This window comes from Camelus dromedarius, chromosome 3, assembly GCF_036321535.1.
Source record: "Camelus dromedarius isolate mCamDro1 chromosome 3, mCamDro1.pat, whole genome shotgun sequence".
Classification (NCBI taxonomy): domain Eukaryota; kingdom Metazoa; phylum Chordata; class Mammalia; order Artiodactyla; family Camelidae; genus Camelus; species Camelus dromedarius.
This window is the reverse complement of record NC_087438.1, coordinates 52615836-52642376: the sequence shown is the minus strand read 5'-3', so window position 1 is coordinate 52642376 and position 26541 is coordinate 52615836. Positions and strand designations below refer to the sequence as shown.

Here is a 26541-nt window from a genome sequence, read left to right as displayed (position 1 = left end):
GTGCACTTTAGACTGCTCATAAATCTTTAATATTTGTTTCCCTAGTTTGTCATAGCCATATACGTGACAATGTAATGTGACCATCATCTTGGGTCTTTTGAAGCTCTGTGATAAAATCAACATACACATTTCTAAAAAAATCATGACACTGAGGAATCACTCTAATCCAAGAGTTCTTGAGCTTTAGTGTGTATCAAAATTACCTAGAGGGCTTGTTCGAATTCACGTTGCTGGGTCCCACTTTCAGAATTACTGATTCACTAGCTCTGGGGCTCAAGAATTCACATTTCTCACACATTCCCAAGTGATGCTGATGCTGCTAGTCCAGGGATCACATTTTGAGATCCGCAACCCTAAACTAACTTCTTTACCCCACCGCCTGCCTATTGTGACCCCACAGTGCCTTCTGCTCTGAATGCAGTCGGCAAAGTTGCAGAATGTCCTCAGGAGTCAGTCTGACTAATCTGCGGACTGTGACCTGCATTATCTGCAACTGGTAGCTGGTTGTAAAATGGAGCAATTAAGGATTAAGACATAAACCACAGGAAATTAATATGAAGCACCACTGAGAATAAAACCCATACAATTGCTCTGCTTTGGTCATACACGTGCATCCTGCTTTGCTTTGCTGTTCTGCCCAACATGTATGAGACCACACCCAGAACAAACAAAAGACTCTCTTTGCCATTCAAGAATGATAAGGTCACAGGCCAGCAAGAGAATGGAAGTAAAGTCAATGAAATAAGATTCTGGTGCTGATCATAAAGGAAAATGCCATTATACTAATTAATCAGTTAATATACAACCTCAGTCTGTAACTGCGGCATAGCGGACGTTTGAATTTCTGTTGCCTTCAAAGAATAGTTTCTTTAAGCCAAAATAATTTCTCCCTGAATGTTTTCTATAATTCAGAACTTCATATGACTATTTCATAAGAATTCATTATTGATTTTGATGATATGGCTTCTTAGAATACAAACCTGAAGCATACTATAAGATAAATATGAATTTGAAATACAGGTTGATGAGGTGGAAGCAAATTGAAATTTTATAATGCTGATTAATAATTCATTTCACTTCTTTAGAAATTTATATTTGGATTCCTTCTTATATAACCTCATTTAAAAGATTTAAGTTGATTAGCACCAAGTAAAATGAATCGATATAAAATCTGGCAAATCTGGTTGGGTGGATTGGACAAAAATGAGTTTGAAAGCTTTCTTCCTATCATGTCCCTTCCATGAGGTCACAAAGTCACTTTTCATATCACAGACATCCCCAAATGGTTACTTATTCCTTAATGTTTCATTTAACTAAATTAGAACAAGAAGACAGTTTCTTTTTTATTCATCTTACCCATCTCTAAGTGTTATTTATCTAAATCTGCTCCATCTACTATTCATAATGATTGCATTGATGCACATAATTTAGGATGGAATTGATTTAAATATAATTTATTTAAATTTAAATTACTACCCAGGAAGATGGAATGTAATAACTTCAACTGCAGCTTCATATCTCTTATTTGATTAACCATAATATGGTTCTCAACTGGTAAATAGATACAGTTTCATTTTTAGAAGGTCTATGCTATCCATTTCAAGTGTTTACTGATTTTGATAATTTCTCAAATTATTTTTACTGTCTAATTAGGAAAATGAAGCCTTTGAAACAAACAGATGTGAATTCATTGAGAGGGTTAAATGCCTCTGAGTCAATAGGTTTATCATGATTTTGTTTGACATATTTTACAATATGTCAATATATCAAATAAAACACAAAAACAATGTACATGTCTGTAAATGTTCCATTTGATTAAAACAAAACATGCTGGAAAATTTCTAAAGATACACAAAAATGTTGAAATTAACAACACTTGAAGAACAAATCTTTCACCCTCACTCCCTGACTCCTTGGGGACTGGCTATAGCACAGGGAGTTATGCAAACTCAGGTTTGCAATCATTCCTTTGCAGAAATTAACACAGGGAATGAGGGATGTCTTGCTGCAGAATCTAATCTTGCTTAATGAAGAAAAAAAAAAAAAGGCAGCAATTTCAGAGTCTTGGCCTGGTTTGTGTTCAGGGTAATGAGCTAGGTGAGTTTAGAATCTTAGAACCAGCCCCCAAAGTGTGTTAATGTGGCTAAGCAGTAGTGTGGCCTGCTGTCTCCACTGTGGATCTAGGTCTCTGTGCTGATCATCTGATAGAGAGAGGGCTGTTTTGTCCTCTTAATATACTTTAATATGCTTTATTACCTTTGAAATTTATTGTTTTTCCTTAGAAAGTATCGTGTGTGTGTGTGTGTGTGTGTGTGTGTGTGTGTGTGTGATTTAATACTCACCTCCAGGATGCTCTAGAATAATGAAGGATATATTTTCAGGTTACACCAGGAAAGAATGGAGTCCAGGTCTTAGAATACTGAAGCTCGCTCCGGGCTGTCCTGGGCTAAGTCAAGTCAAACATATAATTGCCACACATCAATTGGACTTAAAAGATTATTCAAGTTTCCTTAGCAAGAGATTTAAAAATAATCTTTCAGGGTCGGTTGATTGTTTAGAACTAATGTTACCCAGACAGCTGACAAATGCTCAAGTATTACTCCCAGCAGGTCCTCACAATGCCCTTGTGAGGCTTATTAGCTTCATTTCTCAGAGGTAGAAGCTGAGTTCCCCAGTGGTAAGTGAGTGGTAGAACTGGATTAGGGCCTTGTCAGTCTGGTTCAAGAGTCTGCACTGTGTGTGTGTGTGTGTTTGATACTTTGAAAAAAGAAAACCTCCAAAGTTGGGGTGTGTTCTGCTCAGAGTGTCAGTTGTCCTTGATGATGAATGTTCTTTTGGGTAAAAAGTGGGTAAACTTGAAACCAAGGGCAGTCGTCAGTTAGATACCTTAAACCAAAACTTGCTTCATAAAAACTTCCCTGTAACCTGCATTCACCGATCAAGCTCGCCTTAATTGTGCTTGCAAACCACATCTTCTCCAAGCTTCATGAAGCTGAGACAATATATCACACGATTCCTTTAAACACCCCCTATAGATAACACCTGGGAAGTGTGGGTTGCTATAGTAACAGTTACTAAGCTGTTTTTCAGGAACCTGGAGCTAGTCATGCCTAGATCAAACTGCCCAAGACTGCCAACCATTCAACTGGGTCTGCCCGAGTGTCCGATGGATGACCTTCTGACGTCAGAAGGTCCAAACTCCACCCTCAGCTCATGCTAACGCCACCATTTTCTCAAGGTACATCCCATGAAGAAGCATATAACTCAAATAGGCCTGCACAGAACACCAATTATGTCACCTTTTCTTGTCTCCAGTCATATTTCCCCACACCTCAGACCTCCTCACCTCCTTATCCCCTAAATATTCCGAGCCTCTCACCTTCAGGGAGGCAGATTTGAGACTTCCTCTCCTGTCTCCTTGCTTGGCTGTCTTGTGAGTAAGCCTTTAGCCTGCTGCAAACCTTGGCGTCTCAGCATTTGGCTTGCTGTGTGTTGGGCACACCTGGTTTGGAAACAAACTGCCTTACGAAGGGCAGTGGGCCTTTGCTGATGGAGATACTCAATCCGAGTATGTTTTGGGGTGCCACATCTCAGAAAAGCCAGAACCTCTCAGAGGAGAACAACAAAGCTAGCAAGGACGTGGAACAGCATCTACGTGAAGCAAGAATAAGAAACTTGAGATACTTCCCTCTTGTGTCTTCAGCTCCCAAACCCATCAGAGTCAGCAAAAGATAGGCAAGCTGCTGTTCTGGAAGATGGGAGTTTTAGGGTTTTCTTGGCTAGTCCTTTAACTAGCTATGTGGATGTGAGCAAGTCTCACTGATCTTGGCTTCCTTATTTATGAGATAGATTCTGGGTTTCCTTGGCACACTTTCTACACCAAAGCAGCACAGGGTGTCAGTTAGGAGCACTGATTCTGGAATCAGACCATCTGAGTTTGTAATACAGCTCTTATTTCACTTCTCAGTGCCTAGATTTTTCATCTGTAAAACAGGGACAATAATTTCCATTTCAGAGCTAGAGTAACAATGGGTGAGTATGTACAAGCCTTTTAAGGTAGTGCTCGTCATTTAGTAAGCTCTTAGTAAATGTTAGCTATTAACCCGATGGGTTTTTAGTGCAGTTTCAGGGTCCAACTTTATGCAACTGAGAATATTTAGACGTGTTATCATCTTGGATCCTTTTGCTTGGTCTTTCCTAACTTCAGAAGCTCAAGAAATCAGGATTCTTTTTGTAGCTCAATTCTGTCCCCACTCCTGCCCAAGCAGGCATCCCCTCAACTCTAAGTTATTGTCTAGGCAGGGATTCAAGCAGGTGGAGATAAGAACTGGAGCAAGAGAAGAAGGAGGAAGGGGGGCACTAAGGCCAGAAGAAGGGCTGAGTGTGTTAGTACCAGTTGTGCATAACTTGGCAACCACTTACATACTAATATGCATGAAGCTTGTTTTCCTTATACAAAGTCAGCACTGACGATGAGCTTGGACACCTGCAGGTGTTACTCTGCTAGGCAGGCAGCACCATCTCCTCTGCCACCACCTGTCATTCTCCCACCTTCCTGCATTCCAGTATTCTCCATTTACCATCAACATTGGCCATCACCACTACCAACACATCATAATGTCTGGTGAGGTGTTCAGATGCCACTGCAGAAAGTGCCTGTCTCTACTGAACCTCAGGAGAGGAGCTCCAGCAGTCAGGGCATTGCCAGAGCTGGACTTACTCTCTTGAAAAAGGTGAATGAAATGAGATCATTTTCAGATTGAGATTTTATCAGAATACAATGTGTTTAAAAATTCCCCCCTCAAAATACAGTGTTTTAAAGATCTTCACAAAACAAAAATTCTACAGGGTTTTTTTTTAAGGTACACTCAAGTGCAAACATGTCATTATAGGCTAAAACTTTAAATTGTGACATACACCTTAGTTTAAAATCCCTGATTTAGAATGTATTGTCTCCTAAAACTTTGAATTTTAGGAATGAAAAAGACTTTTGAGACCATTCAGTGCCATGTTAGTATTTTTTAGTTGAAGGAACTGAGAGGTAAGGAGGTGAGGACACTGGCCCTTGTTCACAGGGCTAATTAGGAAAGTTGGAGCAAGAGCAGAACTCTCAGGCAAGAATTATTTTCTTTATATCACAGAGGACTCCTACACCAAAATAATTATGGTTGTTACATTGCAAAGAGTTCCAGAATGGGAAGACAAGTGAAATTAGTTGCATCAACAGCTCACGCAGAAGGGTGGCTAAGGGCATGGGGCCCGGGGCCAGACAAACAGGGTTGGAATCCTGTCTTCCCCACAGACCAGCAGAGTGATCATAGGCAAGTTATCCCACCTCTCTGTGGAGTCACAAGTAACCTGACTGCAAATGTTTCAATGTGTTTGTAGAGTGTTCTGTTCCATATTAGGGATAGAACCAGTATCAGATACATGTAAATCAGGAACCATTTATGTATTTATGTGTTCAATTATTGTTAAAGATTGTTTCTGAGAGGCACACTATGAGGATCTAATGCAGTTATAGGTTTTAGCTTTGCTAAATTGAGAATATTTAGGGATGTCTACACCTTGCCTCCTTTCTATATCTTTTCCAGCTTACAAGTCTTAAGAAATCAGAATTCTCTTTCTGACTCCATTCTGTTCCTTCCTTAGCCCAAGCAGACACTCCCCCGACTCTATAATCCTGAGGATGGAGACCTGGGCAGAGCATGGTCTCAGCCATATCACCAGTGCCAGCCCAGCACTTAAAAAATAAATGTTAGTGAAAGTTTAATGCAGTGGGATCTCTAGGATTTGGACATAGAAATGGTTTAGGGGTACAAAATGTGAGTGAGTGAAAGTGTGTAGCTAATGGCCCCTCATGCCACTGCTTAAAATCAGCAGTCAATGACTGTATGCATGAATGAATAAAGGATTAGTGAATGAAAGAAGATAGTTGAGCTACAGCTTTGTTGTGGTCGACACCACCACTGGGATACAACTGCCAAGTGATACTGGGGAGGAAGGAACCTCGACATGGAAGCTGAGGTGGACTAATCAAATGTAAAATGGGTATTAATGTGTCTTAACCCATCATCCATTCCTAGGCTGGAGAATCTGCATGATAATAATTACACAAGAGACGCATTCAATGTCTTTGTAGGAAGACAAGCAACTTGAACTTGGCCTTTGACCTAGCACCTGTGGCCCAGTTTAGAAAATAATATTCTAGCCTGTGTATACTCACTGATGAGACTATCATGACTTTTTCAATTTTCCTCTCAGTGGTATACCTTTAATGAGCTAACCATTTCCCATCTTCCTGTGAAAGAAATTCATATGTATAAGCTATTATTGTCGTGTTTATAATCCAGAATGATCTGATGAGGTAGTATATTTAGATACCTAAATGATAATGAAGACTTTGTGTTGAGTTTTTAATTTATTTGGCTGATTTGTTGAATTTTAAATTAATTTGAGTTTTTAATTGGACTGTGGGTGTTTAATTCCCATGGGACCAAGAATTATACGTCTTCTCTTTCTTGACAAACCCTATCTTCTCCATGTAATCTTGGTCTCTATTTTTTTTGCATTTATTTTTATTTCTATTTGGAAAACTTGTCTGACTGGTCTTTGCCACTGAAGACATCAGGTTGTGCGAAAGTCTTAGCATTCCTTGCTTGATGACTGCACAAATGAAAAATTAAGTGCGAGCAAATTCTTGTTAGATAACTTCATCGCATAGTTCTAGAGAATCACCAGCACACATCAGTCATTAAAGCGTTTCTTTTTCTACTTTTACAGTGACTACACTACTTATTAAAATAGCAAATTGCTTTATTCTCTTTCCTTCCCAGAGGTTCTAATTTTTCTTATTTTGTCTTCATGGCTAGACTTCTTTTAGAAGATTGAAAATCATTTCTCCCTTGTTATTAGGGCCTTTTTGGCTGACACTGCTTTTTTCACTGGAGCTGAAATATGGCTTGATTTATTTTTATTGTTTCTGAGTTTGTTTAGCAACATAATTAATATTATCAAAATTGTTCTTGGATCAGAGCTTAATTCCTCAGCTTTTGTTTTTGATGCAAGGATGATTAGGTCTGGAGAAATAAATTAAAAAAAATTGTATGCCAGGCATAACAGCAATGGTAGTATTCCTTAACCTTCCTGCTTCCGCCCACGTTTTGTTTACATGCACATCCATCTGTAATGTCTCAGAATTAATCACTGTTCTTCAGTCTAGAGAAAATTGAGAAGCCTCTTTTCTGAGCCTTGATAAATGAACTTCTTCCTACAAATGGACCATAAGATCCACTCACTGACACAAATTCCCTTTTCTAAGAAAAAGTCACTGCTCTTAACAAGGCACTCCTTAGCCTCTCTCAGCCAAAATATTTAATTGAAATATCCCCATTTTAAAAGCTTGTATTCTTTAATACAAATAAATTTCATCAATGCCATTTTCATTCCTTATGTCTCTTCCTTCCTTTTAATCCCATGCTTAACCCTTTGTGATCCAGTGGGATTTTCAAGTCCCTTAGTAAAAACATTCTCACAGTCTCTGATGCTGGAATCCTGGACTAACAGGACCTCAGGTGTAGAATGTTCCATCAGAACTTTGGACTGATCGTGCAGTAAATAGTGCAATAGTGAGTTGTTGGGTTTTTTTGTTTTGTTTTGTTTTTGTTTTAACCAAAAGGGAACATTTCTTTTCTCTCTTTAAGAGCAATTAATTTTGAGTTGCTAAGGAACTACAATTTCATCTATAAGGGTTACTCTACTAATTTGGCTCTTTCCTTAATGTTCCTACATTTTGTTTATTTCACTGTTCTTTCCTGCCACAAAAATTACTGCTTTATCCCTAAGACCCTTATCTTCACACGCCCCTCTCTAATCTCTAAAGAAGACCTGACAGAATTAATGACAGAGGTCCATGCCAAGAGACTGAAGGGAAGAAACAGAGAAGAGGAGGAGACTGAGGAGGGCGAAAGGCTGGGGAGTGGGTGGGGTAGACCTGCTTTTGGTCAATACTTTGGGGCCCCTCCTTCCTCATCTTTCTAACCCGAGCCCCGGACTTGGCCACTGTAGCTTCCTTTGGCTTCTGCTTGGGGATTGAAGACCATCCTCAGAGCTGACTGCCTTCGAAGGCAGTCGGCTATCTTCCTTGTTGGCCGACAGGGTGATTCTGCCACTGTACCCGCTGGCCTGGCCTCATGGAAATCTGACAAGCCTGCCTTGCAGAGACATAACAGATTGGCTTCTTTCTCTTCTTTCCTTTATTACAGTCAGATAGAGGCCCAGAGGAGGAGGAAGTCACCCTCTACAAGGGAGCTCTTGTGAAATTCGCTCTGCAGGGAAAACAATACTGTGGGGGTGTCATTTTCAGTTGTGCTGTTGCTGGCATGACAATTTAAACAGTACTGGTTCCCTGATCTGTTTGGGCTTGGTTTCCATTCTTGCATAATGCACATGCCGGGTTCTTTGTACTGTGGATAGCAGAGAGCCCACAGATAACCAAGGCTTGGAGAGCGGCAGGGTTTTCTCATTTTATGAATTAAGCAGAGTCCAAGATAATACATTTTTAGAATCTCATATTTATATTGCTAAAACATATCAACATTGAAGATCAGTTTTAATCATTATTATATATTTTAGCTCTACAAAAAAAAAATTAGTTCTCATCTCTCACTGAGTAGGTGAGAACTGGATACTCAGAATCATCTGGGAGCTTTTTAAATTACTGAGGCCCAGGCCTTACTTTAAACCAGCTGAATGTCAATCCTTAGTGGTGGGGCCCTGGCATCCCTATTTTTAACAAACTCCTCGGGCGAGTAGAGAATCAGGGGTAGAAGGTATATTGTTAAATAACCAGTTTACTCCCTGTTGGTAGCCTTAAGAGAGTAGGCCGTGGGACCCAGGGCAAAGGTCACAACAACTCGCCTATGTAATAGGTAAACAGTAAATGTACGCACGCGCCAGTTATATAAGCCTTATGAACCGAAAAAGCAAAGGCGCGCATGCGCTAGTAGTAGTACGTAAGCAGTACGAACAAAGACGTGAACAACGCGCATGTGCGGGCAGAACAAGTGCGCCTCGCAGGCTCACGCCATCATGTTTTAGAATGAAGTGCTGTTTCGCTCCACGTCGGCTTCTCCCGGCGCGTTCTGTTTTGCAGTCTCCTCAAATCTCTCTTCAGTCCCTCTCGGCTGCCACTCCCCATCCAACTTAAGAAGCAGTCTCTTCCTGGGAATCTCTTCCTGGTCATTTTTTATTCCCAAGCCTCAGAGGTAATCACTAGCCTAAATTTGGTGTTTATTGTTCCTATCCAAATATTAAAACTTTTACCACAGGTGTATGTATGTTTGTAACCCAAAATAATATATGGTTTGGTATTTATCAGTTTTAAAAACTTTGTAAGGGGGAGGGTATAGCTCAGTGGTAAAGTGCATGCCTAGCACGCACAAGGTCCTGGGTTTAATTCCCAGCACCTCTGTTTAAAAAAAACAAACTAATAAAGAAACCTAAAATTACCTCACCCCATTAAAAAAAAGAAGAAAAAATTAAAAATAAATAAATAAATAAAAACTATAAATGGTACTATGTCCTATATATCTTTCTGAAACTATTTTCTTCAAGATTTATTCATATTGATACATGTAGTTTTAGTATATTTTCACTACTGTATAGTATTGTATAAATATTTTTAAAAACTTTTTTTGAAGTGAGCCAGTGGTCATATCATTTTACCAGAATTACTTCCTTTTTGGGGCTATTTTCCCCCAATTGTATATTCAAGAGTACATATTTTAATAGCGATAATTCTGTTATAACTCAGTTTTGGGTTTTTCTTTTTCCATTTAATTCTTAAAAAATTTAAAAAAATTTTGGGGGAGAGGTAATTAGGTTTACTTACTTCTTTTCAGAGGATGTACTGGGGATTGAACCCAGGACCTTGTGTATGCTAAGCATGCACTCTACCATTTGAACTGTACCCTCCCCACCATTTAATATTATATCATAAACTTCTTTCCATGTTATATGTTATAATGATTCTTTAATTAGCTACAGAACTTTCCTTCATGTTTATTTATCATAATTTACCTAACTTATACCCCTAATATTTACCCCTAATATCGTTTCAGGACATGGAGCTGGTAACGCTGTGAGAAAGACTTGAGGGTAAGCAGCTTATTTGTTTTGTTGAATTATTTCCCTGGAATAACTTTCCAGGAGTAGAATTATTGAATCCAAGTCTTTGAATGATTTTATGATTCTTGATACTTTTTTTTATAATATCATCTTCCAAAAACACTCTTACCATCTCTCAGTTAACACTGGATGGCTTTGTTTCATGGAAGAACATAGTATTAGGAATGTCTCTTTTAGAGAAACCATACTCTTGGTTCCAAACTCTTAGAACAAGTCAAACACTGAAAAGAGTTCCCAGAGTTGAATCTATTTAACAATAGACTAATATGCAAAGCTAAATGGAATAGCAAACACACGAGCAGTAGCAGAAACGTTGGATAATAAACTGATTGCAGATGTGATTTCACAATGGTAATTGTTACTTAAGTTGCCTAAGCTCTTTACTAAAGTTCAGCGTCCTCAGCTGTAAAATGGGATTATAATATTAATAACAATAGCAACAAGCAGGACAACATTTTTACTGTCTTTATCATGTGCCAGGCATGGTTCTAAACACTTTAGGTGCACTAACATTTAGTTTTCCTAACAGCCCTATCATGTAGGCCTTGTTTTCATTATCCCTATTTTATAGCTGAGGAACCAAAGCACAGAGGGTTAAGTGACTTTTCTAATGGCTTACAGTTAGTAGATGGCAGAGCCAGAATTCTAACTCAGTCTGGCTCCAGAGTTTACACTCATATTCACTAAATAGATAAGAGAGTTCATATGAAATACCTGGTCCAAAGACTGGCACATAGTGAGTACTCAATAAATGCTTGCTATTATTATTATTATTATTATTATTATTATTATTATTATTATTATTATTATTATTATTATCACTACTACTACTACTACTACTACTATTATCAGTATGTATTTTAAAAGCCAACTAATTAGGTCGTATAGAAAATGGCAGAATTGAATTAAAAGCTCTAGGAAACAGAATTAATGACTGGAAGTTTCAGCAAGGCAAATCCTGACTCAGTAGCAATGGTGCACTCTTGAAGGGGAGGCTTTAGCTCAGTGGTAGGGTTAGTGCTTAGCATGCATGAGGTCATGGGTTCAATCCCCAGTACCTCCACTAAAAAAAACAAAAACAAAAACAACTCTAATAATAAATAAATAAACAAACCTAATTATCTCCCCCGTCCAAAACAAACAAACAAAAGTAGTGCACTCTCGGGCATTGCACATGAGCCAGGAGAGGCTGAATGGCCCCTTGTTAAGAAGGTTGTAGAAAAAATTTCTGTATCAGGTGGGTGGCTGAACTAGATGACCTCTATGGCACTTTCCAACTGTAGGAGTCTATGATTCTAGGCTGGAATCCTATATTCTTTTTCCACACAGTAAAGCTTCATTTGTTTTCTTTAGTATTAGTTTCAGTTTCTGAACCTTGTTGATACTATTTTCATTGTAATTATCTGAATCATTCACCAACAAGAGTATAGCTTTGTAGTTTGGGTAAGCCTTTGACAGTCTCTCATGTTGTAATGTTTGATGTGTTACAAAACCTGAACATTATAATGATGGGTGCTGGGGAAACTGACATATAAACACATGAGTTACTGTGCTGTAATGGTCATCCCTTCTAGGTAGGCATCTACAGGGTTACTGTCACTGGGCTAAATACCGTTTGGGGCCTGTCGTCTTTAACCATCAAGAGAATGTGCAGGCCCATGAAATCGTCATACGGGGCTTTTAATGTTTACATTGAAAAATCATGGAACTATGATTGTGGATATGAGTTGATGTCACATCTGTAACAACACTGTTCACAGGTGACTCAAGGGAGTTCCAATGAGTTTCCTGCTGAAAGGACAATTATTCCCTTGATGGAAGTAATAGTTTTGCTCAACTCATAGAGAAGCCACACCTGACCTCATAATTTGCCTTCCCTTTGGATTTCAATCTAGGCAATTATTTTGCCTTTACCATTACATCTTAAGCAATCCTTCAGGATAATGAACAATTTTGTATATCAACTTCATGTCATTTCTCCAAAAAGGGTGATTTAAAAAGCCCAGTTAATTCCCTTACAAAGATGTTGAGGATGGAATCCATAGCAAGCATACAGGGCTGGTTCAGAGAGTCAGTACTTAGAAATCAATTTCTTCTTGGCTATATATTTTTGTCTTTGGTCTGATGTTTTACATTGTGCTGGATGTGTAGTTACCATGGAGATATGATGAAAATGGGCATAGAGTTTTGGGTATCAAATTGTCCACAAATTTACTATATAAAAATAGGATGTGGAGTCAGAAGGAGGACAGACAAAAGTTTTCAAAACAATGTTGTGAGATTTAATCTACAATATGAGGAGGATGAGAAAACCAGAGAGCAGGTAGGATTTTAGATATTAGATTCTCCAAAATCTTAAGATAAGCAATTTGAAGTGATCATTTTTGAATCATCATCACTGAAACACACAGTATATTCACCTTGTAAGAAAAATAATCTGATTTTACTTAGTGGGATTTGACCATTTTCAACAGTAGTAATAATTCTTGTAAAACAGAGGTTTGTTGCAGGTTGTCTTCTATTTATGATGGCACCTGCATGCAAACAGCTCATGTACTGATGGATATGAGTATTTATACTCTGTGTTTAATTTAGACACATTGTAACTCAGGTTAAATAATGAAAAAAGTGCCAGTTTGTTTTGAGTAAGCTAAGGTTTGCTTTGTAATCTGATCAACTAATAAACAATTATGAACATACATTTGGGGCATCTTGCTTTGGGGAACTTCAAAGAGGGTGACAAGCTGTCTGGCAGTAATCACACGTGTCATTATCCTTGTGTTATTCATAATGAATCCAATAAGATGAGGGTGGTGTCTCCAGTCACCCAGAAACTCGAATTAGAACACTTAAGACTCAAATGACAGCAGTGGGCAATCAGATTCAAAGCTTTTTTGGAATGTAAGTAGCATTTCTAAAAGGAACGTGTGTTATTTACATACGTAAAGTAAATATTGAAAGATTGGCTCTGGCTAAAAATACTCAAGGTAAGGTTGCAGGACTGGATAGTAAAAGAATGAGCTGATATTGTAGACTTTTCAAAACAGAACTTGTTTTTTTGTCATGTCTGTTTAGGATGAAAGTGAATTTTTGATTCAAATAAAACAGAAGGGAGTTGACCAAAACTGTTTGTCCAAGAAGTGACAAATGTATAGTGTACCCAGGAACAAATCTCAATTTACAGTATTGTTCTTAAGCAAGTTATACTTGGACAACATCTTGCTACATTTCAGATTGTACGGTTAGAAGAATCAAACTTGAAAATTCTTTTGACCTGTTCTCTTTTGGGTAACATTTTGAAAAACGTGTCCTAAACAAGGCAGTATATTTATCATCTATAAAACAAGACAAAGAGATTGAACTTAGACTCTTCTTCTGGTAGGTTAGTTGGACAAACAAAACTTTCCTATAGATTGAGAAGTTGGCATTGGTCTTCTTGCCTATGGAAAAGCCTTGAATAGGGACAAGCCTCTCAATTCGGGGGGAAAAAAGGAATGTCTCTCTTCTCTGCTGAGGACAGAAGCACAAAGTGATTGAAGTAGTTTGAATTTATCCCTTCTATTTGAAAAAGTCCTTCTTGTACAGATATTTCTCTTTGCCTCAGACCTTCTGTTGTGGCAAACCCTGCCAGAGGGTTACTGGAGAGAATGGTTTTTTGTTTGGTTTTGTTTAAGATTCAGGGAGAGCTGCTTAATGAACATGACAAATAGGGCATGGAAGTCTTGATACTCTTTGGTTGAGTCCTGTGAGTCACAGCTGCAGAAGGGGAGGCCTGGGAGGCCAGTGGCCTGCCTGCTGACATCAGAGCAGTGGTTAAGGAAAATCTGGCCAGTGCCACTTGAGGGCAAAACTGCCTCTTCACCATCATAGCATCCTTGCCCTGTCTGCCGCTCTCTCCTACCCCACCCCTTCATCAGCCCATCGTGGAGGCTGCTCATGCCCCTTGTGAGGAAAGAACAGGTTTCTCCTCTACTCGCTTTCCGGCAGTGGTATATATTCCTCCTACGAACCAGCACTTCCGAAGAGCTGGGAGCCTCTGTAATGCTTCTGCAACTCTGAAGACCAAGTCAGTTGACTTAATACTCCTATCGACTGACAGAGATTCAGGCATGAATCAAAGAATTTAGAACTGGAAGGGACTTTAAAGACTTAAAAAACACAACCTTCTCATTTTATATGTTGGAACTGAGCCTGTGTGAGAGCCACAGAGCTCATTAGAGCCAGAGGAATGGGACGAGAACCCAAGCATCTTGAGTAGGATTCTTGTAAGTGGAAGAGGGTGTCGTTATTTCAGGAGATCTGTGGGTGCTGCCTCCAGGCCAGCGTTCATTCCTCTGTGTAGTTACTAAGCAATGTTGGTAGGAAACTTAATTTTAGATGGGGTGATTTGGGGCTTCATATTTAAAGAAATGAATTATTGTGAGTCTGTCACGTGCAAATGAATGTCGAACAATTCCCTTCACACTGTTTTACAAAACAATCATAAGCCCCACAGCTTTTCCTTATTGGGACGTGTCCTTAACTGAACTCACAGAGACGCTTCATCTTCTGTCACTCTAAGTGTCTCACTCGCACACTGAGGAAGCCAAACTTGAAATCTTGAATTCTCTGGCCCATATTTAGAGATGATTCTCTTTCTAGTAGCTATTCTTTATCTGAGTCTTAAGACTAGGCATCTGGGTATCCATTTAATGGGAAGAATTAAATTTCGTCCCTTCCAGGCATTCTGCCCAACTTGCAAAGTGGAAATCCTTGCAACTTTTTCTTTCATTTGGCCTGATATGTCTTGTGTAGTCCCAGTAAATGTACACAAAGCAAATCATGTTCAGGAAACAGAAACAGGTTAAAAACACTTCATTATTAGCATCCTGGAGACAAACCGCATTGCATTGGTCCCGCTCTCCATCAATACATAGAGGAACAGAATGCAGACAGTGGCTCTATGAAAGTTTTATAGTAGGTGAAGTTTTATAAAATTGTGTACCTACTATGTGCCAGGCATCTTTTCCACCTATTTGTTCTTTCATTCATGGAAATGCTTTATTCTTCTAGTTTGTATCTCTCAATAAAGCTTACTCTTGGGAAAGGATTAGATGTTGCTTATTTCTATTTTAGTTTATGCATTTATTTACCCAGTAACTATTTCATGAGCAACTATGTACCAGACACTGTGCTAGGTGTTTGGATACAATAGGGAGAAAAAATTAGACAAACCCATGTCTTTATGGGTTAGACTAGTGAAGGGCACAATATCATAACACAAATAAATGTGTGCTGACAACTTGAGGAGCCTGCAAAGATGAACAAAGTGCCAGGAGATGGGGGAAGGTGACCTGGTCATAAAAGCCAAGGGAAGCTTCCCTGTAAAATGATGCTTAACAGAAATGGGAAGGGACTGGAGTTATCAAAGAGGGAAGAGTGATTTAAGTCAAGAAGATAGTATGTTTAAAGGCTCTGTAATAGTGAAGAGTCCAAGGGTAGAGCATGTATTACACTTTTTGCTTTTGCTGTACTATGGTGAATAGGTTTGATGGGGTTAGAAGAGATACAGGTAGACTGGTTAGGAGGGTATTAAGATCAACAAAGAAAGTGGAGAAGATGAAGATGAGCAGACAGTTTTTCTTTTTGACAGACCACCTCTTACAACATTTTAAATTGGATATATTACTTTGCCGAATGCTCTCTAAACCAAACCAGATGCTATCTCCATAGGACATGAGAAATTTGAGCAACAAAGAGGTTATTTGCTCCAAGTCACAGAGCTAGTAAGCAGCAGAATCAGAATTTGAGTCCAAGTATTTTTGACCCCAAATGGCTGGCTTGGCTAATGATGCAGTGCCTTGAAGGGTTATGTTTTTATTTAGTGGAGGAGACTCTTTCAGTTCCTGGAGACCAAAACAAACAATCCCTCATGTTCTGGCTGCACTGAGGTGTTCTCAGTGAAGGGCAGTAACTCCAGGAATATTTGCAGATCTCTCCTTTATCTCTAAAGATAGCTGAGCCATGACACCCTGAATTCTGTGGCTGCCTCATCTGCATACTGCCCAGGAACTCAGGGAAGTCTTTGCAGGCACGTTGAGGCTTGGGCCCCTGGGAAAGATGAAGAGAAGGACATTCAGGCAGGCATGGAGTCCTTACACTAGGGCCAGGAGGCTCCTGAAAGATGTACCCCTACTCCTTGGTGGATGCCTTTTGGCATCATTATTATAGGTGGGGATCATTGGGTTGCATGGAACCCAATCCATGTGAGCCAGCTTCTGAACTGGGGGTGGGGCAGGGCATGGTTATTGGAGCAGTACAGAGTTGTTTAGGTGGAAAGTGAGGCCGGCCAGCTCATGGGAACCGGATCTGGGAGGCCACCAGAAAGTGAGGCAGCTTGTCTCTCTGTCTCCAGTTTCTCATCTCTCTTGGGCTGTGTGGTCTTTGCCTCTCTCTGAGCCTCCTGGGGAACAGATCATTTTGACAGAATTGGGGGATGGCTTGGGTGTGGAGGTGAGGGAGAGGGAGGTATCATGGATGACTTCTCAGGTTTGTTCCACTGGATGACTAAATCATTGAGAACGGAACCATGGAAGGAAACCAGGTTAGTAGTATTGGTGGGTATGGGGAATGGTGAGAGCACAAATTCATTAAGCTTGGGCACCTTTGGGACTCCCAAGAGGACAAAGTAAGTTGCCAGTTGTATAATCAGTTTTGAAGCCTGAGGAGACAGATGCTTAGGCTGGGGGTATAAATTTGTGAGTCATTTCTGTATGGATAGTAATGAAGAAATTGATTACAGATAACAGCACTTGCAAAGAGAGTATTTTAGAGTGGATTGAAATAAATGCTTTGCTTTCCTCTGGGGATGTGCCTTTTAAGCCTTGTCTAAGTACAAAATATATCACTTTGCTTCCTCACCTAGGTCTTTCTGGTTTTAGAGCAGGTAGGCAAGCTTATGAATTGGGCAGAAGTGTCCCTAAAATTATGCCCCATAGGTGGATCCTACTGGGCTTGTTGAAAAGTCAACCAAAAAGACTTGGAAGATTTTTTAAAAATCTTTATGAAAAAATCAACATTTAGCTATCTTCTTGGGAACAAGTGCAGATGGAGAGGACAGGTAAAATGCAGACGTCTACAGAGCAGATTAAATATTGCATTGGCAAACAAATTGATTTATATGATCAAAGATGTCCTTTCAAGCTAAGATAGTTTGAAGATGTTTTTGGTGTGAAGACTGAAATTAATCTGAAGCATCCCTACTGGGTTTTGGTGAGTTGTTCTGTGTTGATGTGTTCACATCTGTAATACTAATAATGTTCAAGATTTTTAATGTTTTTCAGCCACTTTTATTTTTATTTCAATAATTTAATTCTTAGCTTTTACCTATTTTTCTATTTTTATAGGACTTTACAAATTAATAGATACTTTTTCAGAGTAGTTTTACATTTACAGAAAAATTGAGCAAAAAGTACAGACATTTCCCATATGTCACCCCAGCCACTCTCCTCTCTCAGTTCCCCCTATTATTAATATCATTTTTTTTTGATGGGGGAAGGAAATTAGATTTATTTATTTATTTTTGATTGAGGTACTGGGAATTTAACTCAGGACCTTGTGCATGCTAAGTAGGCACTCTATCACTGAGCTATAACCTTCCCATCCCCCTATTATTAATATCTTGCATTCATATGGTACATTTGTTATGATTGATGAGCCAGTGTTGATACATTATTACTGACTAAAGTCTATAGTGGGTTCACTGTTTGTGTTGTACATTCTATGGGTTTTGGCAAACGTACTACATACATCCACCATTACAGTGTCATACAGAATAGTTTCACTGCCCTAAAAAATCCTCTGTGTTAATCTATTCATCCCTCCGTGCCCCATAACCCCTGGCAACCAGTGATCCCTTTATTGTCTGTATAGTTTGCCTTTTCCATGATTTCACATAGCTGGAATCATACAGCATATTGTCTTTTCAGACTGGCTTCTCTGACTTAGCAATATGCATTTAAGTTTCCTCCGTGTCTTTTTGTGGCTTAAGAACTCATTTCTTTTTATGATCGAATAATACTGAATCATATAAATGTGTTCTGCTTTGTTTATTTATTCACCCACTGAAGAGCATCTTAGTTATTTCCAAGTTTTGGCAATTATAAATAAACGTTCATATATAGGTTTTTGTGTGGGCATAATTTTCAACTAATCTGGGAAATACCAAGGAGTGTGACACTGGATCATATGGTTAAGAGCAAGTTTAGTTTTATAAGAAACTGCTAAACGCTCTTCCAAAGCGGCTGTACCATTTTGCATTCCCATCAGCAATGAATGAGAATTGTTACTTATAGTGCTTTAAAAATCTGTTAACAGCAACAACAATTTAAAAAAAAACTATGCATAAGCTGTCTATCAAGAAGAACCATTTGTTTGCTATATATGGAGCAGAACTCCCCTCCACCACTCCTCCAATTACTGACTGTATTTTAATTGTCTTCTTTTAGTGTGTGGAGTTTCTCTTGACTGTGAAGGATCTGCCTGTGGACAGATTCCTCCAGAATTCTATTTTTGATGTTGGATACTTTGAATTCCTGATTGTAACAGTGATTAGGAATTATTTTCTAAGTTTAAATAAATTCATATACTGCACTCAACACCACCACATAGGACACAACGTCGCATTCTGCTGCATTTGTTACACAACAGTAAAATCTTTCACCAGGCAATTTTGCATGTAGACATAATTAACTTCAGTGTGTAAAGCTACCACAAAGAGTTTGAGTGTGCTCAGCTGAGTTATTTTTAGATGCATGCAAAATATTTTGTTAATGTAATTTTCTGATGACTTATCTAAACATTTGAAAGAAAGACAATGAGCCCTTAAGCATTGTCAGTGCTGAGCTCACCAAGCCCCTCCGCACACCTGTACCCAGGAACTCCTAGGATTGTACCACAGAAATGAATTCCTTTAATCATAGACTCGTGAGCCACAGAATCTCTCAGTCATAAGCCTGACCCACTTAAGTTCATAGCCAACATAGGATGTTTGCCCTAATCTTCCAGAATTCCAGAATATTCTATTATACCAAAACAGAAACATTTACAAGTTTTTCCTTTTCAATACATTCTTTCTTAGGCCAAACCAAAATTCTTTACCTGCAGTTACAAAATCATTTCTTTGTGTTGTTTTGTTTCAAAAACATCCATGAACATTTCTCCTGAATGTTCCAAGAGAGTAGATTTTAAACATTCTCACCACCATAACAACAAAAAGGTAGTTAAGTAAGGTGCAGGGTGGATTAACCTAACCTTATTGTGGTAAACATTTTGCAATACATACATAAATCAAATCATTACAGTGTACACCTTAAACTTATAAAATGGAGAGCGTCAATTATATCTCAATAAAGCTAGGAAAATGTAAATGCCTTACATACATCAAGACAGCGCCCCCTTTTCCCCTGGCTTTTGTGTCATTATTCTTAAATATGCCTTTCCTTTTATTTCTGGCTTTCTCTCTTATTCTTGACACTACATATTTATTATCTTTCTAGATAATTCAATTAACATTTTCCAGTATTTAACATACTATGTGCAAAGTATTAGGTTAAGTTCTAGGAATCCCTTTACATCAAGGACAGGAGTTGGCAGACTTTTTTTCAGGTCCTGGAAAGGACCAGACAGCAAATATCTTAGGTTTTGAGGGGAGCTATCCAGTTTTCATCACATTACTCAACTCTGGTGATGTGTGCCCAAGCAGCCGCAGGAAGCAGTAAAAGAATGAGTATGGCTGTGTGCCAACACAACTTTTCTTTTTTTACAAAAACAGGTGCTGGACCCCTGATCAAGGGGATCACTGATCCTGCTAAAATAAATGCGAATACATTATAGAGAGTGCCCCTACATCAGCAGTATAAGCACAGTAAGTGTACTCTAAAGGCAGTCTGAACAACTTGCGGTTGGAATACAGCAGAGGGAATGATTCATTTCTACCTGACTTGGCTGAACAGGTTTTCATTTAGAAGGTGACTTTTAGAATTTAAAGGATGCCAGGAGGGAAAAAGGATTTCAGAAAGAGAATTCCAACTAGTGTGAACAAAGAACGTGAGCATGAAAGAACATGTCATGTTTGGGAAATTTCAAGTTCTCCTTTTGTGGCTAAAACATTGTATTTATAGGAAGATGTGAGGAAAAGGTATGCTGGAGGCAGGCTGTCAAAGGCCCTGAGGCTGCCCTTTGGGAACTGGATTTTAGCTGTAGGCCAACTGAGACACATTCAACTCTGTTTTAAAATGAATTCTGGAGGTCTGCACTGTGTGTAGGATGTTGTTTTGGAGCAGGAGAGAGCATAGGCAGAGAAACAAGTTATAAATCTATTTCTTTTGTCCAGGTGAAAGAAGAAGACTTGAACTGGGGGAGTGGCTTTGGTAGAGAAGAAGGACTTTCGGAGGTTGAATTGACAGGTCATAAAGACAGAATGATTGTTTCCAGAATTGTCAGATGGTCAACTGGTTGTGCCAGCTGTTTAGTACTCACATTTGCTCTCAGACCCCTTCCCTGCCCTTTCTTTGTCTGGCATCGCAGGAAGCTGATCCCCTCAAACTACAGCTCCCGGCTCCCTTGCCTACTGGCTTCTGGATGGGCAGAGCCACATGGGAGCAAGCAGGCAGAGAGAAACTGGAGTATTTCTCCCCTCTCCCCCTGTCCCTGTGGCATCAGCAGCAGTGACTGAGTCTCCTTTGTACATCTAGCTCCTTCTGTGGTCCAAGGTTCCAACTCCCACTTGGTGGCCCTGGCTCTTGGGCTCCCTAACATCGCCTCTTCTGTGCTTTCAGCCTGAGGGGTGACGGAGGCTTCCTGTCGTTCTCCGCTCTCTCTGGGTTGCCTCACCTTCCTTTGTTTTCTCTTTCAGCTTTTCTGACTTCTTTGTAACTATTTCTCTCAGCTGAACTCCCTAGTGTAGGTTCTGTTCTTCTGGCCGGATCATGACTGATAGAGGTGTAATGATTAAAACAATTGGGCAGTGCAGGAGAGTAAGGTAGGGAAGGAAGATAATTCAATTTTCAATCTGTTTCGTAGTCTGAAACAAGGTGCCTACTGTACCTATAATGTTTTTCATTCCTGCTCCCACTAGACCATTGATCACAAAGCTAGTTAGAACAGTTTTTAAAAAACCTAAGTATATCATATCCTTCCCTACTTAAAACCTTCCAATGGCTTTCTGTTGTACCTAGAATAAAAGCTGAACTCCTTAGATAAGCCTCTACCTGCACCTGCTCGTCTTTCCCTCCTCACTTACCCTGTCCAGCCACACTGATCCTCTTGCTGTTCTGCAAAATTGCCAAGTTAATTTATGCCTCAGGGCCTTTGCACTTGTGCTCCTACTGCTGGAAATGCTGTTTCTTCAGCTCTCCATGCAGGTCTCTGTTTCTGTGTCATCTCTTTAGAGATACCACCAACACTTACCTCCTTATCCTGGTCTGTGTTCTCTGTCACATGTATGAAATTATATCATTTATCTCTTTCTATTTCCTTAAAGCTTGAGGGCACAATTGTTTGCCTCGTTCACCTTCCTATTCTTAGCACTTGGCCTCTATTAAGAACAGCATAAATATTTGCTGATGAATACGTGAATAATTATTTCACTTTTACAAAGTGTTGTATAGCAAAAGTGCTTTATTTTTTTTTATTACTTTACTTATTTATTTTTATTATTTTACTTTCATGCTGTCTCATCTCAACATGCCATCTCCTAACCCATCTTCACTATTCTGCTCTCAAAACAGTTGGAATCCTTTCCTCTATGAAACTTTCTCTCCCTATTCCACACAGGGACTTGACTTCTCCCTCCTTTGGGGTCCTTTGTACCCTAGCAAGAATGACATTTTATTGCAGATGTTCAATATTTTCCTCCTTTTCCTATATAGTAACCTCTTTTTTGGGAGGGGAGAGGTAATTAGACTTATTTATTCATTTATTTAAATGAAGGCGCTAGGGATTGAACCCAGGACCTTGTGCATGCTAAGCACGTGCTCTACCACTATAGCTATACCCTCTCCCGCCAATAGTAACCTCTTAAAGGGCAGTAGGGATCATGGATTTTTACCTCTATAGCTTCAGTCTGTAGAATAGTGCCCAACACTTATTGTTACATTTAGTAAATATTTGTTGAGTGAATAATGAATGAAATAGCAGATTCAGGAAATTTTCCAGCTTCACATTTCTATTTGTTTCCATACACGATGGATTGCTGGGAAGGAAAATGGTTCCCTACCTGTAAAATGGGGATGACAGTACCAAACTCACACTGTTTGTGGACAAGATTGAGGTAGTGGAATAAAAACGCTTAGCAAATTGTAAGAATAATTTGAGGAAAACTTGCCATTCCTGTATTATGGGGAAATGGCTTTTCCCACTGACAAGGATGCATCCTGATGTGAATATCAGTTTTATCCGAGACTTGTCTATAAAAAATCTTAAACTTTCTCAAATTTTCATGATGATTTGGAAAGAAGGTGTCCTGATGGAGGTATGGTTAAGGTAGATTTCACAGAAAAAGAGGAAGATGTCCTTAGGAGTATGTGCTTGGCTTTTTCAGAGGTTTGGTTAATCCTGGGAGGAAAGCCTTATAGTATGTTTTCTAGAGACGAGGGTTCACTGCCCATAGGTAAGAAATACATGCTCAGGGAGGCCCTGACCCCACACGTACAGTCCCCAGCCCAACACCAGGAAGGATGATTGTCACTGAGCCCTGGAGTGTTGGGTCTCAGTAGCCACCCTCTTGCTCTGGTGCCTTTAACTCCTCAGCTCCTGTTAGCTGTAACACAGAGAAACAAAGGGAGGGGTGAAAACGTATTAACTACTCTTTCTGCCAGCATCTTTATCCTTTGCCTCTCTGCTGTGCCATTTGGAAGCTGAGAGGCTGTTTTGTCTCCAGCCCTATTTTGCACTGAGTATCACTAAGTGCCTAATTTACTATTAAGTGAAGATCAGAGGGAAGAAACAGATTTTAAAACATTTAAAAGTATTGAAGTGCCAAAGTGCTTTTTCTGAGGATAAAACTAATGACAGAATGTTGGTTTTCATCTAAGAGTTCCTTGAAGATAAAAGTAATCCATTAGAACACAGCTTGATTGACCCGGGTAGGTTGTGGGGAGCATGGTGGGTGGGGACATTGGGTTGAACTGGGGGCCTTTATGTAAAATTGATTGTGGCCTCAGATTTTAAAATGAAGCCACAGTGTGGTGAGACACCTCCCCCTTTGTGTCATCCATATTCCATTTCCATGAAGGGGATCTTAACCATAATTTCAGTTTTAGTTAAAACACTTAAAAAATCCCAGTTCTATTAAAACAATTATGGATATTTTTGCTAATGCAGAGAGGCAAGTTGTAAAAGAAACCCAAGGTCTTAAAAAAATTAAAAAGAATTAATTATCTGCTTCCACCAACTCTCTGCCTTTTAAAAATTAAGTATTCTAAGAAAATATGTGTGAGTGGCTGGCAGATAAGCATTAGTTGCTCTTCTCTGAGCTCCCATATTTTTGTGTTCCTTCCTTTTTAAAAAAAATAGCATATTGCATTTAATTGTATGTTTCCACATCTATCTCCCTCATTAGACTTGAGCTCATCTGGGGCAGGATCAAGTCTCACCCATCTTTGATTCATCAGTGCCTATGATATGAGTGTGCCCAGTGCAGAGCTGTTTTTCAAAAACTATTGAATGAATGGAACATCATTTTAAGCTCTAGGCATCTGTTTGGCTCTTAGCCTAATTAGATAATTTTTAATTCATCACAAGCACTAGCTCTTAATCAGATCAAAAGATTCTCAAGCTCACTTTTAATAAAAGAAGTACAAATTAAAACCGTACTGAGACACCACTTTTTCATGTCTCATATCCCTGTGTATGTTGTACATACAGGATCAGCACTTTGTTAGTTGTATACACTAACATTCTAGGGAAGGCATTTTGGCAATGCCTATCAAAATTCCAAATGAACATACTCTTTTGTTTTGGAGGAGGTAATTAGATTTACTTAATTAATTTAATTTTTAAAAGAGGTACTGGGGATTGAACCCAGGACTTCGTGCATGCTAAGCAGGCACTCTACCATAGGACTATACCCTCCCCCTCCAAATGAACATTGTCTTTAACCCAGGAATTCCACTTCTAGGAATTTGTCTGACAGATATTTCTTCTACAGGTGGCAATGATGTATAGGTCGAAACACTTACTGTGTATTGTTTGCACTAGCAATAGCCTTGAAATGACCTAAATGTCCACCAATAGGGAATTAGTTAAACAAATAATAGTACATGCATGCAATAGGCAGTCTAGTCCAGAGAAGAAAAAGAATGAGGCAGCTCTGTATCTCCTGATAGGGGATGATTGCTAAGCTGTGTTAAGTTAGAAAAACAAGATTTAAGGATGCAGCGTGCTACCATGAATTATTTAAGTGATGATAAGAGAATTTGTGTGCACATGCATGGCTATTCCTGAATGGACTTATAAAACCCTAGTAAATATTGGCCATCTCTGGTTCAAGGAGCTAGGTGGATCGGTAACAGTGAGTTACGGTTTGTGTCCCTGGCCACACAAAAAGTCCTCTTTGACTCACTTACCCTTTAACTCTTTACCATGTTCCCATTGTTGTTAGGATTAAGTCCCAAATTCTTCTCATGACCTGCAAGGTGCTTTGTCACAGGACCCTTCCCTCCTTCCCCTGCCTCATCTGCAGCCCCTCTCCCTCTTGGCTTGGTCTTTCTGTTCCTCAAACACTATTCTCCTTCCCATCTCATGGCCTTTGCTGATGCTGTCCCCCTGCCTGGAACACTCCTCCCCTCCACCCTCACCTGCCTAATTCCTAGCGCTCCTTGAGGAATCAACTTCGAGGTTACTTCATCAGAGTGACCTGTGCTACCTACCTCACCAGCCTAGGGTAGTCCCCTACAGATGCTCCCATGGCATCACAAACTCCTCTTTCAGTAGTAAGCAGTAGAGATGCAGTTAAATTAACTACTGTATATAAAAATAGATAAAAAAAAATTTCTTCTGTATAGCACAGGGAACTATGTTCAATATCTTTAATAACCTATAATGAAAAAGAATATGAAAACAAGTATATGTATACGTATGACTGAAGCATTACACTATGTACCAGAAATTGACATATTGTACCTGACTATACATCAATAAAAAATCTTATTTGCTTGATGTCTGTTTTCTTTTCTAAGCAGCAAGCTGATATCTGTCTCGGTTACCTCTGTACACGTGTCCGGCACAAAGCCAGTGCTCATAGACTGTTGTGGAAGGAAGAAAAGAAGGATGGAAGGAATGAAGATGGGGGGAGGGAGGGAGGGAGGAAGTGAGGAAGGTCAGTCATGAAGGAGAGATGAAGGAAGAAAGAAACAACCAAGACATTAAAGCCCATTGTAAAGCATTATCCCTATGTGTATTCTTCATTAGTAGTTAGTTTGTGAGCCTAGTATTCTCATATTTACCTGAAAATTACATTGTTAACTCTCTGGCCTTAGAATTCGTATTTCATAAAAATTGGATATTTTGGTTTATTGTTCAATGAAAAAAAATTATCACCACTGATGAATTTTACTTTAGCCCAGAAATCATGTTATTCTGAAGATTTCTTCTTTTACCACAGAGGGGCAGTAGCTTTTCACATGGAAGGTAATGATGTCTATCTTTTATGGGTGAGAAGATGTTTTAATATACACATGTTAGGCCTTTAGGCTCTTTAAAAAAATCCACATATTTTTACATTGATGCTACTGTGTTTAAATATGAATCAGATGGTCATCTGGTTTGTTTAGAATGAATCAAGATTGTTCCCCAGCCTCCAAGGTTCTGAATGAGCTGGCTGCTGTCCCCTTCCTGCCCAGGCACACTAGTTTTCTCAAGGCAACATCATCTCCTTTCAAGGCCTTGTCACTTGTTATTTCTTCCTGGAATGCTGTCCTCATCCAGGTTTCTGCTCCAATGTCAGTCACTTAGAAAGGGCTTTGCAGATCCTTCCATCTGAAGTAGTTCTACCCAGGAACCAGACAGGTTTTGTGAGATTTTAATTTGAGATAGAGAACACAAAATTATAGATATAAAAATTCACATGAAAGTGAACACTTAGAAAAAAATTACAACAAAGGACAAAACAAAAAAGCGGACACATGTCGCAACCATCAGAAAAGCCAGAAAAAGAATGCATATTTTTATTAATTAGCTGCCTGACATACTTTTTTATCCTACAATTTTGGCTACATACTCTTTGGTCACCTCCTCATATGATGATGATGTGATATTATTTTCTAGACAGTGAATAAAAATATAATTTTATAGTAGTAAAAAATTATACTACTA

The 26541-nt window shown here is 39.2% G+C and overlaps 1 long non-coding RNA gene across 1 annotated transcript in view; it reads left to right on the top strand.

Moving 5' to 3' along the window:
- LOC135319857 (uncharacterized) overlaps window positions 1–25762 on the top strand; it is a 49314-nt gene extending 23552 nt beyond the window's left edge. The window contains exons 2-3 of the long non-coding RNA XR_010378803.1: window positions 10122–10158; window positions 25410–25762. This is a non-coding gene — a long non-coding RNA (uncharacterized LOC135319857). The remainder of the gene's footprint in view (window positions 1–10121; window positions 10159–25409) is intronic.
- Window positions 25763–26541: the final 779 nt, after the last annotated feature.